Consider the following 13,172-nt stretch of genomic DNA (forward strand, 5'->3'; position numbering starts at 1 on the left):
GCACAGAACTGTACCCTGTGACCCTGGGGGAGGGGAGAGGAGTACTGGGGAGGTGAGGGCTGCCCACGTGGACAGTTAGTGTTTCCATCAGTGCTGGCCACTTTGACAGTCCCGTAGGCCGGTGGCTTGTAAACAACAGATACTCGTTTCCCACAGTTCTGGAAGCCGGAAGTCTGAGATCAGGGTGCTGGCGTGGTTGGGTTCTGAGAGCTCTCTTCCAAGCTGCAGATAGATGCCTGTTTCCTCTCTATCCTCACAGGGCAGAAGGTGAGGAAGGGGCAGAGGGGCTCCCTGGGGCCCATTAGGTCACTAATCCCATTCGGGAGGGCTCCACCCTCCTCGCCTAATCACCTCCCCGAAGTCTTAACACCAGCGTGCTGTTGTTCAGTCCCTCAGTCACGTCTGAGTCTTTGTGACCCCATGGACTGCAGCACGCCAGGCTTCCCTGTCCTTCACCATCTCTTAGAGCCTGCTGAAACTCCATGATGCCCTCCAACCGTCTTGTCCTCCGTCGTCCCCTTCTCCTCCTGCCCTCAGGCTTTCCCAGCACACTGGAGACCGGATTTCAGCACATGGATTTTGTTCAGGGAAATAGTTATTCCTTAGCAGGTTCTCTGCAGTGGTGGCATTTTAAACTGACAGGGCTTGATACAGGGGATTAGTTTACAAACTCACCTGATGGACCGAAAGCAATGGCCCAGAAATCCACGACTGGGGGACCCACCAACAAGGGCCCAGACCAGGACGGTGGGGAATTGGGAGGCCACCACCGGCACTGTTCAAGGCTGTGCATCGGGGAGGTGACCCAGCAGGGAGGTGACCCAGGGGTCGGGAAGCAGGGTGACTGCTGCCTCCAGCACCAAGGAAACGGAGACAAGGACCCAGACTCGCTGGTGTCTCTGTGATCTGGGTACCAGGAAACCAACTCCTGGAAGGCTTCCACTGAGCGGGGGAGGGGCGGAAGGGTGGTGCTGGAGGGACACGGGGGAGGGAGTGGTTAACATGGGAAGCAGACTGGACATGATCTCCATCCGGAGCCTGTCTTTACAACTCCCAGAGCAAAACGGCCCTCAGCGTCATGGAGGGGGTAGAATGAATGAAAGGACAAGCCAACTAACCACCTAACTGCACTGCCCCCTCCTACTTTAAACTCAGCGTGTCATTCACACATTGCATATGGCTGCACACACCGAAGCTGACACTTCCGCCTTCCAAAGTTGAGCATCAGTTATCACTCAGAAGCCCAGCCCCCAGGGAGTCTGGGAAGCAAGAAAGGAGGCTCCCAGTCCATCCTCCCTTCCAGCACCGAGGCTGGAGGGAGGAGAAAGGCTCCCCAAAGACCCACTGCTGCTGGTCTAGGGGCTGGGTGGGGAGGGAGAAGACCCGTTGGTGCCACGGGTGGGCAGTGGGGGCAGCAGGAGGTGGGGGCGAGGGGGCCAGAGTTCAGCTCCTGCAGAGCTCAGAGCTCCTTCCCAGGCCTGTATCTCCCAGGGCGGTGGGGAGCTTTCCTGTAGACCATTGATCCAGGGGAGAAAAATCAATTAAAGCCCACTGACTGAAAAAATAACTTGGGCTGGAATTTTTCTAGTGAGAAGAAAAGCTCCAAGCCATAACTCATCTACTGCTCTATTAATAACACACAAAGCCACAGCCGATAAATAGAACAAGTGTGAAGTGTATACATTATGCCGAGAAGTGGGAAACGAGTGAAGCAGGGGAGGGTGAGGGGACAACATATGGGGACAGGAAAAGGGAAGATGGCAAACGAGGAGAGGAAAGCAGGGGAAGCGGCCAGAGACAGAGGCAGAGAGGAAGGGACCGAGGATGGAGAGCTGGTGCAGAGTCGGAGCGGCGCGCGATGGGGTCATATCCCTGCTCGGGCAGCGAGCGGCCGGAGTGCGAAAGGGAGGGCTGGGTTCGTTCTCCCATAAATAAGAACTCGATTTCCTTTGCAGTGAATATAAGAGATAGGCCAAGCTTCTGGAAGCAGGCTCCCACTCAGCCCCGAGTGGCTGATGTAACCCATATCCGGCGGGAAGAGCCTGGAAGCACTGGCTTCTCACCCCGCTTCCCGGTGTCCCAGATGTCTGTTGCCTCTTATCTTCCCACTTGCTTAGAGTTCAGTAGATAAGTTTATTTCCAATTCTTTAGGCTTTCCCTTGCCTCGCCTAAGGTAACCATCACTAATGTGTACTCCGTTCCTCTTCACGCTCACATAACAGAGATTGTCTCTGTCGCTGTGGTGGGGGGGATGCGACGGAGAGCAGGAGGGAGGGAGGAAGGGGAGCATTCCACAGATACACAACCCCGAGCCTGTGGCTGCACTTAACCTAAACAGCACACTGATCAGAGTGGAGGGGTTCCCTCCTGCTGGAATGCTGGCGCTGGCCTTTGAGGGGAGGTTGAAGGGTCCAGGGTGCAGAGATGGAGCTTGGGGAGGGGCAGGGCACCTCTGACATGACTGCAGAGCTTCTTGGAGCAGAGGTGTGGGGCTGAGGGGAGGGTTGTGTGTAGAGGAGTTCAGGGCCGGGGGTGCCTTGGGTCGGCCTGATGATAAGAGCTCACGGAGGATGGCCGTTAACCCGGACGAGCGCTGAAAAAGCCCTTTCTACCGCCTGAATGCCTCAAGTAGTTGGACGAAATCAGTTCTAGGGTCTCTGGACTCAAATTCTTTTTTTATTTGTTTTGGTTGCTCCACGAAGCTTGTAGGATCTTAGATGCCTGAGGACCAGCGACTGAAGCCTGGAACTCTAATCAATAGCCACCAGGAAGTCCTCTCTGGACTCAAATTCTGCAACTCCGACCAAGTGAGTGAATTCTAACACCGCCTGAAATGAGAGGGTCCCCGGACAGCATCTGGTACCCTCTGGGCCTGTCCTCCCCTGACCCCCTGGTGCTTAACAGGGTGGGTGGCTGCCACGTGGGAGCATTTGATCTAGTGACCTCAAACTGAAAGTGAAAGTTGCTCAGTCGTGTCCGACTCTTTGGGACCCACCCTGGACTATGCAGTCCATGGAGTTCTCCAGGCCGGACTACTGGAGTGGGTAGCCATTCCCTTCTCCAGGGGATCTTCCCAACCCAGAGATCGAACCCAGGTCTCCTGCATTGGAGGCAGATTTTTTACCAGCTGAGCCACTGGGGAAGTCCAAGAATATGGAGGGGGTATCCCTTCTCCAGGGGTCCAGAGCCAGGAAATGAACTGGGGTCTCTTGCACTGCAGGCCGATTCTTTACTGCTGAGCTACCAGGGAAGCCTAAGACACACCCTGAGGAATGGCTCCACTGGGGATGGAACCCAGGACCTCCTAGTGACCTGGACTCTCTGTTTCCTCGTCTTCTGTGTAGTCTGCTGGGGAACTGATGACCCCACTGCACCTGGTGAACAGCCATAGCAACACCCAGGGGTGTGGGGACAGCGAGTGACTCTCCAGGGACAGTCTGGGGGGGGTGGGGGGTTAGCATGCATTAGGGGAGCATTTTCAGGTGGTGAGAAGTCAAAGGACTTAACTCTTCAACTACGATGGAAGGAGGTCGTAGGTAGAATGCTTGAAAATGGTTAACCACTTCACTATTCTTCAGTTTTTAAATGAGGAGAAAGCTCCCAGCCATCACTTTTCCTCCTGATAGGGAAAAGTCACGGCTGGCTAAAATATTCAAAAGATCTGATACCAAGTGAAAAATTCAAGCACAAATTCAATAGATGATTTGGCTCTCTTAAGCTTGTCTTCATCTGCTATTAAAAAAGGAAAAACAAAACATGCTTATAAAATACGTGTTTATTTGAACACCCATGTTCACAGCGGCATTATTCACAACACCTAAAATGTGGAAGAAACTCAATTCTCCACTGAGGGGATGAATGGATTAGTAAAATGTGATGTGTGTATGTGTATGTATGTATGTACACAATGGACCATTATTCAGCCTTAGAGAGGAAGGGAATTCTGACACGCATTATGACGTGGATGGATACTTAGGACACTCTGTGAAGTGAAATAAGCCAGACATAAAAGGACGAACACTGCACGATTCACTTACACGAATGACGTTGTCTGGAACAGGCAAGTTCACAGAGACGGAAAGGGGATGGCGGGTGTCAGGGGCGGGCTGTGGGGAGTCTGAGTTGGGGGTTACTGTTCAACAGAAGAGCTTCAGTTTGGCAAGATGAAAAGAGCCTGGGGGAAGGACAGCGGTGCATGGCCACACAATGAACCGCACACATAAAAACGGTGAAGACGGTAAATTTTGTGCCTTTTTACCACAATAAAGAAACAGTCTAAAAGTAAAAATACATATGTGATAACTGCACACAAAGTAAAAAAAAAAAAAACACAAACACAATAAAAACGGGCCAAAATCCTTCTTCCCAGAAGCAAACGACACTGTTTTGACATGTTTACTTTCCACTTTTTCTAAAAGTTCGGGTTATAATATGTACATAAATGTGCTAATTTTTGATTATTATATCATAGCATTTTTCATATTAAAAGCATCTATAAAATTTAAAAAATCCATACATACAAAATCTGTGGTTTAATAATATTCCGTGGGCTCCATACGGATGGACCTTGAAATCGCTAAAAGAATAACACTTATAGTAGGTTCTCATTACTTATCTATTTTGTACATAGTATCAGTATATCGATAGTGTATGCTTATCAACCCCAATCTCCCAATTCGTCCCACCTCCCGCTAGAGATAACAATTTAGACACCCAGAGAGTAACACCTCCTTTGATCCCATTCCCCGTCTCTTGCTCCCCGAGGGAATGACTTACAGTCTCCTTGGCGGCAGCAGGTCAGGAATAGGCCCCTGCAAGGTCCTCGCACCCCAGGACAAGGGTTTACACAAGAAGTCCAGTGAGCGCTGTGGGTTCACGGCTCCACAGGGCCTCCTGACCACTGACTCTGCAACCCCCTTCGCCTTTTCTTCACAGTCATGAAATGAAGACAGTCCCAGCCATCACGCCAGTTTGGGGGCAGGAAGGAAGAAGAGGGGCTGTTTCTTGGGGCTTTGCCTTTCTATTAGGGAAGAGCAGCCTCTCTAATGACACATATTTCCCCAGACATTTCATCGGCCAGACCTGGGACACATTCTCCCTCTCCCCAATGCCTCAGACCCATCACAGGCTACAGGAAGTTAAACTGTTTAGCTGATCATAACTTAACCCCCAAGCTAAGGTCGTTCCACCCCCTTATCCCAAAAGATCAGATTTCTGTTGCCTGAAGGAAGATACTGGGGCTCTGAAAAGGCAGGGCATGGGGTCTGGGAGGAGGCTGGCTGCCAGCCCTCACCAGAGCGGACGCCAGAGGAACCCGATGTCTTCTGCTAAACAAATGCACACCGGTACATTTGTGTGACATACAGCCACGTGTTCAAGTACTCCTCGAGGCTGTTTCTGGAAGGGATTTCCGATGTGCAACCCCAGTTTATGTAAAGGCTACGTGAGTCAGCTGCTAATATCGAGCTGGCGCAATAACGTGATGGATAACACTCCAGACGCCTCCCATCTCCATAGGCTCCTATGACAGACGCAGCCGATCAGATGAAGACTTAACTATTACTTTTGGTCCGTAATAGGTAAGTGACTGCATTCGGATCCTAAAACACACCCAGTTTGAACAGGGGGTGGGGAAAGGCGACTTAAGAGATGCACACACGTGCAAGCAAGCAGGGGCTGGCTGGCAGCTCTGAACACGGACAGGGAGGAGTCCTGGTAACACTTGACACCGTGAAGTCACAGCTGAACGTGGCTGCGCCCACTCTGGGTGGAGTCAGAAGTGGTCGGGCTTGAGTCTCCCATCCAGTAGCCTCTGCATCTAGAATTCAGTGGTTTGGAGGGGGAAAAAAAAAGATGAGCAGCATCGCATCCAAGGGAAGCTACTACTCAACGGCTGAAGAGAGGTGTGTGAGCAGATCTGTAAAACACCTCTGTCCGCCTGTGATGCATGCAGCATTGTCACTTGCTGACCGCTGAGTTAATACACAAATCAATAAGGCATTTACTTCGACAGGAAATGGTCTGTGTGGATTCCTTGTTGTGGCAGTTGCACCAGGGCTTTGCTTTGAGAGGGCTGGAGGAAAGATTGTATGAGCTTCCACCTGGCAGGTCAAAATAAGGCTATTTTTTCCCAAAGCACAGTCTCCTTAAAGGGTTTCATGTTTGAATATGCTTTTGAGAAAGAAATAACTAGAAATATACACTTTCGGGTATTGGGTTGGCGAAAAAGTTTGTTCCGGTTTTCCGTTAAGATGTTACAGAAAAACCTGAACAATTGTTTTTGCTGAATCAACAGTTTGGGACAAGCTATATATAGTCTTTACTTTTTTCACATAATAAACTAATGAATTTTTCGTGGTTTGAACTTCCAAGAACATCTAATTTCCAGACACTGTTTTTACTTGCTTCCATGTATGGAAATTCATAGTACTCAAAAAATCTCAAGGACAAGCAAGCTAACAAAGGTCTGTATAGTAAAAGCTATGGTTTTTCCAGTAGTCGTGTACGGATGTGAGAGCTGGACCATAAAGAAGGGTGAGAGCCAAAAAACTGATGCTTTCAAACTGTGGTGCTGGAGAAGATTCTTGAGAGTCCCTTGGACTGCAAGGAGATCAAACCAGTCAATCCTAAAGGAAATTAAGCCTGAATATTCACTGGAAGGACTGATGCTGAAGCTCCAATACTTTGGCCACCTGATGCAAAGAGCCGAGTCACTGGAAAGGACCCTGATGCTAGGAAAGATTAACGGCAAGAGAAGGGGGGGTGCAGACAGAGGATGAAATTGTTGGGTGACATTATTGAGTCATTGGACATGAATTTGAGCAAACTCCAGGAGATAGTGAAGGGCAGGGAAGCCTGGCGTGCTGCAGTCCATGGGGTGGCAAAGAGTCAGACACAACTGAGCGATTGAACAATGAAATAAGCTAAATTCAGAGCTCCCTGAGAGTTTGATTACGCTAAGACTCTGCCACACTGCTTAGCCCGTGAAGCAGCATTTTCCTGTCCCCTCCCATCTCCCATCCAAGTAAACCACTGTTTATCTAACACTTAGGATGTTCCAGGCTCTGAGCACTCTGAGCATAAACAGCCACAAAAAAGCAGAAGAAACATCCTTGCCTTCCAGAAGCTTCCAACTCAGGAACTGTCTACAAGGAATTAAAGTGAAAGCCAGCTAACTGAACAGCACAGCAGGCTGGGACTTTTGCGTGCCCTGGGAAAACAGAAGAGCAGGGAGGGGGTTATTTGCAACTGGAGGGCCTGGGAGGCCTGGAGGCAAGATTGGAACTGAGCGGAGAGGTTGGGAGATGTGAGGAAGGCACTCCTCAATGAAGTGAGAGTGAACAAAAGTGTGGAAAATGAAGGGGCATTTTCATCAACAAAGACACGCCTGTGAGGCTGTGTGGGGGAGGGGCTCGGGATGGAGCAGAAGGGAGAGAAAAAAGCAGTCATAGATGAGATTTAGTTAGTGCCTATCACATGCCAGGGGGCTTCCCTGGTGGCTGAGAAGGTAAAGAAGCTGCCTGCAACTCAAAAGACCTGGGTTCAATCCCTGGGTTGCGAAGATCCCCTGGAGAAGGAAATGGCAGCCCACTCCAGGATTCATGCCTGGAGAATCTCATGGACAGAGGAGCCTGGTAGGCTACAGTTCATAGGGTCGCAAAGAGTCCGACACGACTAAGCGACTAACACACACACGCCAGGAGCACTGTACGTACTATTTCAAACATTCCAACAATCCTGAATAGTAATATTCTGATCTTACAGATCAAGAAACTGGCCAGAAGGAGTTTCCTGGTAGCCTGGTGGTTAGGATTCTGGGCTTTCAATGCCAGGGCCAAAACCTGCTGGGGAAACTGAGCAACGTGGCCCCTTCTCCCCCAACCCCCACCCTCCGAAAAAAGAAATTTAAAAACAAGGAAAAAAAGAAACGTAACAGAGGAAAAAAGAAGAGGACTGAAAAGTGGGGTATTATTCCACGATGAGGCTGCCAGACAAAATATAGGACACCTAGTTAAATTAGAATTTCGGATAAACAAGGAAGACTTAAAAGAAACTGACCCAGAGAGTGAAAAAACTCACCTGAGGTCACTGAACCGATAACTGGTGGAACCAATATTAAAATCTGGGTCTGTCTCATGGAAACTTCTTTTTTTTTCCCCCTATTATGCCACATTTCCCTTTTAGCCCAGCTAAAGAGCTAGGCCTTTTTAGAGAACTTTTAATTTCATCCTGGAGGATAGCTGGTTAACAGTGTGGAGGCAGTTTCCAGGTGTACAGCAAGGCGATTCAGTTACACGTGGCATGCAACTATGCTGCGCTCCACAGGCGGTGGGGGTGGAGGGCAACGCCGGGAGGGGCAGTGCCGCGCGTTTCTGCTCGGATGGGGCCGACTGTGCGTCCTGCATTGGGCTGGCCCTGGTCCACTCTGAGGCTGGAGGCAGAAGAGAAACTGTCCCTGCCCTCAGAGAAGGCGCAGCTTGGTGGACAAGCAGGAGGGTTAACAGGTCACTTTCATGGTGAGGAGGATGATAGCAATTTGGGTGGAATGCTACGGAAATGCCCTTCCAAGGAAGGCTTCTTCGAGATGCCACCTGAGCTGCTTTGGAAGAGGAGGAACGTCGAAGGTGGTGAGAAAGGGTCTCCTATGCAGAGAATGGCCAGCCTGAAAACAAAGGTCTGAACCACTGGAGCTGGGGGAGGCGGGAGGGGTGGAAAAACGAGGCTGCGTGTTTGAAACGCCTGGTGGAGGAGCGGCTCCAAACCTGAGTTTCGACTGGAATGATGTGGTTCCAGCTGCAGGTTAGGAAACCTCCGGAGAGCCTTGGGAAAAGAGGGCTGGAGCAGGAAGCGCAGCTGGTTGCAAAGGGCCCGCAGCACAGCAGGGACGGTGGGGAAAGAGAAAAGCTGGTGTGAGAAACATTTAGCAGAACCTGATGGCTGACGGCGGGGTTACGGAGCCAGGGCAGTCGAAGATGCTTTCCAGGTTTCGGTCCCGGGCAAGTGGGTGTGACGGGTGAGTGGGCAGGCGCAGGGACGGACCCCGCGGGACAGAGCATGTGGATCCAGAGCTCCGGGGAGAGCCACAGGCAGCTGAGAATTGTTGGCTGTCCGCGGCTGTCGAGGCCACGAGGACGGGCGGCTCAGGGGGACACAGGGCAGCAGGCAGGAGGAGGGGACGGGCCAGAGGAGGGGAAGCCAGAGGCCAGAAGACGGACCAGGTGGATGAACAGGGTGGCAGAGCTGAGGAGGCGGTCTGGGAACCTCCCGAGCGTGAGGATGAGAAAGCGAGGTCAGAAAGGCCTCACCTGTGCGGGCTCCACTGCAGGTGATGATGCGGTACCTGCGGGGAGACGGTCAGCGCACACCTGCTCTCACGGCTTGGCTGGGACTGCAAGGAGACGGGCAGCGACTCCTGGGGGACATGGGGTCAAGAGACAGCCCTGTTTCTAAAGACAGGGAGAGACGTCGCCACGGGAAGAGAGCCCGGGGCTCAGGGCAGGTCCCCGGGATGGGGGGAGGGGGAGCGCAGGTGGAGACGGGAACGCGGGCTCAGCCAGGAGCAGCCACGAGGGCACCCCGGGCGTCTGAGCGAACAAACTTGGATCCTTCCAACTGCCTTGAAGCAGGGGACGCTGGTGCTGGGCCACTGTGGGGAGGCGAGGGAATGGAGAGGACACAGGCAGATTTCTTATGAGCTTTGAGAAAAGTCATTTCGAGAATCTGCTGAGCAAAATGGTGGTGCAGGGCCAGAGCAAGGGAAAAGAAGGGTCAAGTGGCATCGAACGCTCAGGTGACGCTGGGACCGCAAGTCATGGCAGAAATCTACACTCGTGAGCGGTGCTGTCCCCGGAAGATCCCAACATCTCAGAAGCACAGGGTTGGAAGTGAGTGGACCCAACAGGGACGTTCCATGGGCCGTAAGCAGTAAGGGAACCTGGAAGAAAAAGTCAAGGTGAAAATCGCTCAGTCGTGTCTGACTCTTTGCGACCCCATGGACTGTAGCCCACCAGGCTCCTCAGTCCATGGAATTCGCCAGGGGATCTTCTCGACCCAGGGGCTGAACCCGGGTCTCCTGCAGCGCAGGCCAACGCTTTACCGTCTGGGCCACCAGGGAAGCCAGGGGAACCAGAGGACACTGGTAACTGCTAGTGGGGTTCTCGGCTGGGATGGAAAAGAGGGGTTAGAGAACAGGAGGGCTGAGGCTGAAATGAAGGGGTGACAGGGAAGTGGGGGCGAGAGCTGGAGACGAGAGGATGCTGGGAGTCTGAGATGCCAAGGGTGGCCCCGCTTCCCAGGCATAGCGTGGACCCGGATGTGGTGGCTGAAGAGGTGGGAGGGAAGGTGACTGGGGTTTCGGAGGCCAAGGTATAAGGAGAGAGGCTGCCGCGACTGAGATGATGCAGGTTGGAGCGGCCTGGATGAGAGAGAGGAGTTTAAGAGCCGAGCCTTCAATGAGCACGGGGCAGGGTGAGCAGAGACGGACATCATGGGGTGATGGCTTCAGCCTCAGAGCCAGCGCTGCCTTAGGTAGGACTTGGTCAGACGGTCACTAAGGAAGGAGGCAGGCAATCCTCAACTGCATTCTTGCCACAAGGGCGCCTCCGTTTACTCACAACAGTGCAAGGACACACCCAGCCCATTCCTTGGGGAGTAAGAGGAAGGGACGGTTTAGAACACGCTAGTCCTTCCTCCGCATCACCCCTTAAAGCTGTCTGTGAGCGCTAAGGGAGTTCGCTGGCAACTTTATCCTGGGATGTGGAGGCAGGGGCCCTCCCGGGACAGCCATTTCCGAGTGGCAGCTGCTGACCCCACCACAGCTTGCTCGAACTCATGTCCACTGAGTTGGTAATACCATTCAACCATCTCATGCTTTGTCGTCCCCTTCTCCTCCAGCCTTCAATCTTTCCCGGCATCAGGGTCTTTTCCAGTGAAGCGGCTCTTCGCATCAGGCGGCCAGACCCCGTGCTTACCTGCACACGTAAGAATTCATTTGCTAGCCAGACTTTTCTTAAAGACATCTGCCATTATCAGTGGTTAAGTTTTGAGTCTCTCCAGAGTGGATTACTGTCCGTTAAAAGTAGGATAAAGCAACTCTTTTTGTGTTTTCTGTCAACCAGAACTCAGGTTTTCAACACAGGAGCTCCTCTTGCAAGTGTCTACGTTGGAGCCCAGCTGCTCATGTCTTACCGTTGTCACGTTTCCTCTTGGGACACAGAGATGCTTTGGCTGGGAAGGGTAAACCGAGCAGGGCTCGGGGACTGCGTGGTCACGGTGGGGTCAGGAGAAGGGGACGACAGAGGATAAGATGGCTGGATGGCATCACAGACTCAATGCACATGAGTTTAAGCAAAGATAGTGATGGACAGGGGAGCCTGGCGTGCTGCAGCCCACGGGGTCGCAGAGTCAGACACGACTGAGCGACTGAACAATAACCCAAACCAGCCCAGAATCGGAGAGATGAGTGGAAGAGGCGTGTTCACTTAGAATGAGTGGGTAGGACGGACGGGTAACAGTCCTGGGGAGCGCCAACACTTCACGCAGTTCACCTATCACCACAGCTGATTCCTGTTTGTCTGAAGACTGGCATTGCTAAGCCTGATTTACAGCCAAGGAAATGAAGAGTTAAAAGGCTACAAGGCCTCAGGAGGTCTCCTGCATGACAAAGGGCACGGTCAGGCCCCCACCTGCTAGGATGACTCTTGCCACGCCTCAGTTCTGCCGGCCTAAGTACCTTTGTAGCTGGTGTGCCTTCCAAAGCCGGGAACTCCAAACCCATTTCTGCTATTAAGTTCAAGTGGAAACTCTGAACAAGGAACGGCTCATGAAAAATGATGAAAAGAAAAAAGAAGTAGGACATGATGTCAGTAGCGAAGTACTGAGAAAAACCTCAGGCATCTCAATAGCAGTTTCAGGCGAATCATTTGGTAATTTGATGAATTCCCAAGGCAAAATTATAGCTCCTTTACACTGAGTGCTGTGAGTGCAAGCTAAGCTGCTTCACTTGTGTCTGACTCTTTGTGACCCCATGGACTGTAGCCCACCAAGCTCCTCTGGGATTCTCCAGGCAAGAATACTGGAGTGGGCTGCCATGACCTCCTCCAGGGGATCTTCCAGACCCAGGGATTGAACCCACTTCTCTTATGTCTCTCCTGCACTGGCAGGAAGGTTCTTTACCACTAGCGCCACCTGGGAAGCCCCCTGAATACTCGGTATGACTTTATCACAAATATTTACAAATTTATCGTCCAATTTATTTTATCTACTGCCTTTTCACTTAGAAATTAACTTTTTTTTTTTTTTTAAAAAAGGCTAGTTTGAAACCAAATGCTGTCCTGGGCACTGGGTGGTTAACTCTCAAGACCCAGGTGAAATGTCCCCTCCCCAGGAAGGCCATTATCTGACCAGCTTGGGCTAGGGTTCTCTTATCCCCAGACTCTCCACTTGGTGCCAGAATGGCCAAGAGGAAGTGAGCTCACTAGTCATGGCCTGCCTCCCGTCTGGGCACATCATCTTGTCTTCTGGCCTCACAGAGCAGGTGCTTGACAAAGGGGGATGAACAGCTGGGCTCATCTCATCTGCTACGTCACTGCCTTTTAGCGAAGGGAGAAAGTCCTGCTCAGACACGGCAGCTCAGCCCACTCTCACCGAGCTCCTCGTTCCAGCACTGATGGGCCTCTCACACTGATGCAGGAGGGGGCTGGCTTCTTGTATTTCTACCCTGCAGTAAGTGTGCTGTGTGACAAGTGTGCCTATCAGAGCTACCATCACTAGCGACCTCAACCTTCCTTAGATTCATGGGCAATAACCAGATTCGTTTCTGGACTAAACCACTTAGCCTCAGAAAAAATTAAGTAAGTAAGTGAAGTCACTCAGTCGTGACCGACTCTTTGCGACCCCACGGACTGTAGCCCACCAGGCTTCTCTGATGTCCATGGGATTCTTCAGGCAAGAATACTGGAGTGGGCTGCCATGACCTCCTCCAGGGAATCTTCCAGACCCAGAGATCGAACCCGCTTCTCTTATGTCTTCTGCACTGGCAGGCAGGTTCTTTACCACTAGCGCCACCTGGGAAGCCCCAGAAAAAGTCTAAGACCTTATAAAACTCTAGAACATAAAATGTTGCATCAATGGTGTCAGCTTTATAGATGTGGGCAATTAGGATCTATCACCAC

Source organism: Capricornis sumatraensis, chromosome 19 (genome assembly GCF_032405125.1).
Source record: "Capricornis sumatraensis isolate serow.1 chromosome 19, serow.2, whole genome shotgun sequence".
Taxonomy (NCBI): Eukaryota; Metazoa; Chordata; class Mammalia; order Artiodactyla; family Bovidae; genus Capricornis; species Capricornis sumatraensis.